Source organism: Helianthus annuus, chromosome 15 (genome assembly GCF_002127325.2).
Source record: "Helianthus annuus cultivar XRQ/B chromosome 15, HanXRQr2.0-SUNRISE, whole genome shotgun sequence".
NCBI lineage: Eukaryota > Viridiplantae > Streptophyta > Magnoliopsida > Asterales > Asteraceae > Helianthus > Helianthus annuus.
Window position 1 is genome coordinate 56,741,140 of NC_035447.2, and position 7,614 is coordinate 56,748,753.

Here is a 7,614-nt window from a genome sequence, read left to right on the forward strand (position 1 = left end):
GGCTTCTGTGTTAACTGCTTTTACGTGTTTGGGCCTAAGTAGTTGGGCTGAACCTGTGAACCGTATGTGCTACTGTTGAATTAGAATACTGTTACTGCTAAACGTGCTTGCCAAACGTGTTGAACATTTGTGCACTACTTGGTTTGAATCTGATTATACGTGATCTCCGTGTTAGGACGTTATTGACTACTTGCGACTTGATTGACTTTTTGTGATTAACTGCCGAGCAAACCAAGGTGAGTTCACACCCTCTACAAAGTATGGGATTCCCTGGGTTGGGAACGGGGTTAAGGAACGTGGATTCCTCGTCTACCTTGGGTAGGACGTCAGTGGTTCAGGAATGTAATTCCTCGTCCGGATGGACGGATAAACGTACTAGACCAAAACTCTATCACGAAGTCCCTCCTTTTTGTATCGACTAATCGCCGGGCCAATGGCGAGCGGGTCATTAGTTAGATAGCGCTATTTAGGTCTGACAAGCCTCACACCGTGCCGCAGAGGACGGGCGTGAACTAATGGATCTGGGGCACGTCAATGATGATAGACATTGATGTTTTCAGGGCACATAAACATGACTACAGTCAGCAGTCGATATGGTAACGAGTCTAGTGTACGCATGGGGTAGCCCCCACGGCCGAAATGCCTGATAACTACATGGGGTAGCCCCCACGGCTGGAGTGCCGGAGTAACTGGGAACGAACATGTCACGTTTTTAAACTATGGGGTAACCCCCACGGCAGGATGCCAGTTAAAGGAAACTGATTTCGGAATAACTAAAACAAACGCCCACCCGTGAACTCACTCAACTAGTTGTTGACTCGTTACTACATGCTTTGCAGGACCATAGGTACTCAGTGGGAGCTTGCATGGAGGAGGATCGTTGTGGGACAGGGATTGCTACAAGACTATGTTAAACTTGAAACTTTTGGAACTTATGTTATAACTTTAAACTTATGCTTCCGCTTGCAACTTAACTTGTTTGTTTTGGAACACCAATCGTATTGGTTAAACTTTTATAATCATTTATATGCTTGTTCAGTATGATTGGTGGCTGGATCCTGGTCAGTCACGCCTCCAAGCGGTAGTACTCCGCAGGTGGGATTTTGGGGGTGTGACAAACGATACTATTAATGTTTGCGGTATATGAATCAATAGTGTCGTCATCCTTCATTTGCAGTAATTCAAATTCTGATAATAGTGTGTGCATACGCGCCTTTTGTACCCGATCAACACCAACATGTCTAACCTTTATATTATCCCAAATTTCCTTTGCAGTCTTACAATTTGCAACTTGCAATACAACATCTTCTGGTATTGCTTGAAACAGATATGCAATTGCAGACTTGTCTTTCTTAGTGTCTACCGTTGCATTTTCTGCCGGTTCGATCGTTTCCCACAAACCATTCGCTTCAAGAATTGTCTTGATACGAATAGCCCAAACCGTATAGTTTGTTGGTTTCAGAATCGGACACTGAAACTGGGAAAGAGAATTTCCTTCTTTCTGTATTATTATCGGATTTTGTCCGGATGTTCCTGACATGTCTTCTTGTCGAACAATCTTCACTTTTACTATGCTTTTACTTTCTTGGTTTCAATAGATCTCAACAACTAACGATTACCCGAATCATGTAACAATCAAACAACCAAATAATCTAATTCGCATTAACCCCGGAATCAAACAAACCTAGATTCCTAACCAACCCTTCGGTTCAACCGATTACCCTAGAACCGAAATATTTAAAAATTCTGAAATGAACTTTGCGAATTGAAAAAACGAAATTGAAACCTGATCGCGAATTCCCTGCGATGCCTTGCGATTCCCACGCCTAGAGCCTGATGCTCTGATACCAATTTGTTGGCCCGAAATGGATCTTGATCTCTAGAACGAGCGTGATTAAACAAACTTGCATAAAATAATAACTTGAATGTATGTACAATCGAATGAGAGTAAGTGATTACAAATGAAACTATGCGATCCTATTTATAGTTTTCTACGGGTACGAGTGAAGAGTTGTGTCTCTTTGTGAATAGACACGTCTCTTGAATGTGTGGTTGTGATTAATCCTTGAAGAGGTATGTTGTTTCCTGTCCGTTCAATCCAACCGGTGCCTCTTCTTTCTTGTTTGCCTTGTACCGATCGGAATAGGCATGAGGGAGGGGACACACCCTTTCGGTAAAGGGTGGTGGTTTCCATCTTTCATCTTGACAACATTGGTCCTTGTAGTTCATAACCGCTACATAACTATCTAGTTTAACTATCTAACTAAGTGTATGATGTTAAGAGATTAACCGGGTTTCATGGGGTAGGAAAAGAGGTCTTCAAGGAGATCGTTAGAATTGGAGTGTGGAGCATATGGAGGGCGAGAAACAACGCGAAGTTCGAAAATAAACCTATTAAGATCGAAGACATCATCAGCGAGATCAAAATTGGTGGGGTTTTTATGGTTTAAAAGTAGATACAAAAAGATAAGGGTCCCTTGGCATAACTGGCGTAAATTTGTAATCATGTAATTGGGTTTGTGGCCGCCTCGATTTGAGGTTTGGCGTTGTTTTTATTGAAGTTTACTTTTCAATAAAAAAATTGAAGTCGAAACATAAGTTTTTTTTTTTTTTTGAACGGCCAACAAACTCAATCCCGAGCACTCTCGGGGCACCCACTGGACAAACGGAGTACTCCGAGAGTAACCCGAGTCCATCACCAATTCCGGGGAAAACCCGGTAACCCACCCGCCCGTAGGCACGACAGTGAAATTACCGGTAAAACCCGTTTGGCTCAAGGATCCAACCCAGGTTTCCCTGGGTCTCCTATCATTGCCCCCTAGTGCCTCACTCTGCACCAAGCGGGAGTCGAACCTGCATCTCTCAAGAGAAATGTAAGTCCTCCACCACTTAATCTAGAGATCATTGACAGAAAAAATAGGTTCCTCACTCTGCAGAAAAAATAGGTTCCTCTCAAGAGAAATGTAAGTGCCTCACTCTGCACCAAGTGGGAGTCGAAACATAAGTTTTTAAGGGGAAATAAATAGGTTTTGCTACACAATGTAGACTCACTAAGTTGGTTTATGCAGTAACCAGAAATTAATAAAATTGTCATCACATATCATGTTCAAAAAGAACTTATGTTACAAATGAGGAATCAAACACTAGAAATACAAGCTTGAAAATCAAAGTAATAAAAGAGGACACATGTTAAAAAAGAACTTGACAAACGGCATCGCGCTTTAGAAGAGATAAGCCACCAACGACACAACGGCCGCAAGTAAGGCAGACACTCGCAACACTGTTCCATCGCTCTCCATTGACGGGGAAGGTGCGGGTGCTGCCCCAAACTCCTGAGCCATGGTTCCAGAACTGGTGAAGGCTATGAGCACCATGATGGCTAGTGCAGTGGCTAACTTGACACCTTCCATTTTGGTGAGTGTTCTTTGTGTATATTAACTTGTAGAGCTTAAAAAGATTTGTATAGTAGTTTGGATGAGTGTGGGAATTGAAGTAAGATTATGGATTTTATAGAAGTGGTTTAGTGGGGATTAGTGGAGGAATCTACCAGCTAATGACATGGTAAATATTGTTTTTTATACAAAACCTTTTTCATTTGCTAGTAAGTGGGTATCAAGTTAGGAGACCTTTAAAAATACATGCCAATTCATTTTTCCATTGTGTACCAGGCTGGATAAACTTCACGCACCTCGTATATGTGACTTAATCACTCTCTTTGGTACGTTATAATTCGATTGTGACTCACCCAAATCAATCATATACGTTTTGCTATAGTGGGGGGTTTTTTCGTTAGTAAAGGCGAAAACAGACAAATAAAAAACGGTTCAACAAATGACGATAAACCGTACCAAAAAAAGAGGAAATTTTTTTTCTAACAGCAACTTCAATATACATTATTTGCACACAATGAGGCTTGAACGTTCGTCACTCAAATCAGTTCTAGTATTAAATTTAGCAAACACTAGTTAGCGCTAATTCAATATACATTTCTGACCAACCAAGCCACTCCACTCTTGAGCCTCCAAAACATCCCGGAACGAGAAAACAAAGAGATTGGGAACCTTACACCAAGCTTGGATTCTCTGCCAAATCACCATCAAGACCCAACAAGAGGTAAACAAGTAGTCAACCCCCCGAGCCTTGATTAAAGGTTCATCTCTTGATGATCTAACATAGCAATGTCTGAGAGCTTTCACTTCACACCCGAGCCGACTCCAAACAACCTTTCCTCAACAAGATTGATCGATAGATTGACAATTGGAGTACTGAAAGGCTTTCTCAAAGTCAACCTTAAATGCAACAAGACAGTTATATTCGTCTTTTAACTTGGAGTGAGCATGGTTGGGTTCAGTTCAGTTATGGACCAAAACTTGGATTTCAGATTTTTCAAAACAGATTGATTTCGCTAAATTCAGTTAACAAAAAGATGGTTTAATTAAGCACTTGTTTTAAAAGTGGGTCAATTTAAGCTAGTTTTAGTTAATAAATCGTCAAATGAAAAATCAACAAACATGTAAGTTTATAAAGAAGAATGAGGGGCAAATAACGTGTTACTGATAAATAATCTTAACAAAACTTTTATATATACACACACATATACATATACAGTGGCGGGGAGCTTGAACGAAAACTCAGTGCAGGCCGGACTCTTAAACATCCAATATTTTACACTACAAAAAAATTGAAAATTTTCGGTAAAATCAACATGACTACGAGCGAAAAATCGGTGGGGGCCGGGCACCCTCGGACCACAACAAAGCTATGCCCTGTATATATATATAAACAAAAAAAGATATAAGTTTGTTTAAATGGCCGCTCGGTTCGGTTAATTCAGTTATTAATCCACCTATATGTTGGAAGTTATAGTGTGAATGGAAAGTCACAAGTGGTAAAACCACTTTGTCCCACATCGGAGTGGGAACAAAAAGATAGGTTGTTTATAAGTGTGTAAACTTGTGAAATCCTTGCATGGATTGAAACAAGCTCCAAAACAATGGCATCAAAAGTTTGATCATGTCATGCTTGATGCTGGGTTCAAAATTAATGAATGTGACAAGTGTGTGTATGTGAAGGACACATCTGATGGATATGTCATTTTGTGTCTATATGTAGATGATATGCTCATTGCTGGAAGCGATGACAAAATCATAAAATCTACAAAGAACATGCTAAAAGCATGAAAGACATGGGTCCTGGCGGATGTGATTTTGGGGGTCAAAATCACGCGAACCCAAAGTGGACTCGTTTTAAGTCAATCCCACTATGTGGACAAAATTCTTGAGAAGTTCAATGCAAATGACTCCAATGAAGCTAGAACTCCACTTGACACAAGTCAACATCTAGCCAAGAATATAGGTGAACCCGTAAACCAGTTGGAATACTCAAGAATTATTGGTAGCTTGATGTATCTTATGAGTTGTACTCGACCAGACATAGCATTTGCTGTGAGCAAGCTAAGTAGATACACAAGCAACCCAAGTTCAATGCACTGGAACTGTATCACTCGGTTGCTTCGCTACCTAAGATACACTCGGGAATACGGGTTGCATTATAACAGATATCCAACAGTTATAGAAGGACACTGCGATGCAAATTGGATATCTGACACGAATGATTCCAGAGCAACAAGTGGGTATGTATTCACACTTGGAGGTGCAGCGATATCGTGGAAATCATCAAAACAAACGGTTATTGCTAGATCCACGATGTAATCTGAGTTCATCGCTTTAGATAAAGCAGGTGAAGAGGCAAAATGGCTACGTCAATTTGTTGAGGATATACCAAGATGGCCTAAGCCGGCAACGGCCATTTGTATACATTGTGATAGCCAATCGGCACTTGGCAGAGCTCGTAGCACAATGTATAATGGTAGGAACAGACATATCAGACGTAGACATAATACGATACGACAACTAATCTCTACGGGAATTATCACTGTTGACTACGTGAGGTCAAAGGATAATATTGCGGATCCGCTGACAAAAGGCCTAAGTAGAGAGTTAGTACAGAAGTCGTCCATGGGAATGGGACTGAAGCCCTTGAAAAATGAAGTTCATATGATGGAAACCTAACTCAATAGACTGGAGATCCCAAGAATTGAGTTCAATAGGAAAACCTAATTGTATGAATAAGCGAGGTCACTGTGTGGGGGATAACCCTACGTATTTAATAAGGTAGTCTATTATAAGGATTAATAAACTTCCTAGTCCATTCCTAAAAGTGACAAGTGTGAGGCTAAGCCTATGGCTTTTAATGATTCGACTAAGGTAACCATACATAGTGAATCACCTATGTGAGAGAGAAGTGGGGTCGCTTCGAAGGGTATTGTTGGGGCACAATACCTAATGGCTCTCGCAGAACCAGGCATCATGTTCATGACCATAACGAACATAACTATGAGGACTTGACTTTGTCAGGGAGAGTCTTGTGTGAAGTGCATTGTCGTCTACACAAACGGCAGACGAGTTCAAAGACATCGAGTTCTACTCAGAGCTAGTGAGCTAAGTGCATTTCATGAGCGAAGGTTCAAAGGGTAACACCTACCTATCGTATGCAAAACTCAACTGCCGAAATGTAATAAGGAATTATGTTGTTTCTGAGATCGACCTCCATTCATGTCGGGGATTGTTGGAAGTTATAGTGTGAATGGAAAGTCACAAGTGGTAAAACCACTTTGTCCCACATCGGAGTGGGAACAAAAAGATAGGTTGTTTATAAGGTGAAACCTTAATGAAGCCTTTGAAGTCTTATGACATGTTTTACCACAAGTCCTACCCGCGCGCGCGCAGGGGGGGTGCAAAAAATGGAACCGGATTTAGTTGAACTCGTGTACGCCCGCACGTCCTGCGGACACGAATGCAGCTCTGAAAACCCGGGCTCGCGGGAGACGGTTTTTGCACTCGTGACTGGCTAATTTTTTTAGTTAGTCTTCAAAAACTGTAACAGTTGGGCTAGTTAATGAGTTTTAAACTGAAATGATTATTCAGTATTATGATGATCATTATTGTGTTAAATGGTTTTTATTATCAGTTTTAAAACTACACTAATGACCATTATCAGTTTAAAACGGTTCTTAATTCATTGCAATAATGTCCAGAATTCGGTTATGAGTTCTGTGACTATAAAACTAGACCAGACCAACACAGTTTGACACACCGAAAACAATCTCTTCTCTCTCGATCTCTCTGCAACATTCTCCGGTTTACTTTTCAGGCAAGTGTTCAAGTCCGGCAGCGCGCGGTGCTGTTTCGAACCGGCGTACCCTGGGAACAGACGACGAATCTGTTTAAGGGAATTGTGTCAAACACAAGCCCGGTTCAATCGTTTACTATTTCTTCAGTTTTCTTATTTTCTGTCCAGATTATGTTCGGTTATTTTATACAGATTACTAACACTATAATCATAATCGAACCATAAAATTAGCTATCAAAAAACCATAGTTGAAATCATCGGTTTCTCAATTGATTGGATTGTTTCGATTATTTGGTTTTTCTTTCTCACCCCTATTTTCACTATCATGAATAGTTTTTTTTAGGACACTAAATACCACACACCCATCTAATCTACTGATAATTCTACTTCACAGTCCAGAGTCTAGGACTCAAACCCTCAGAC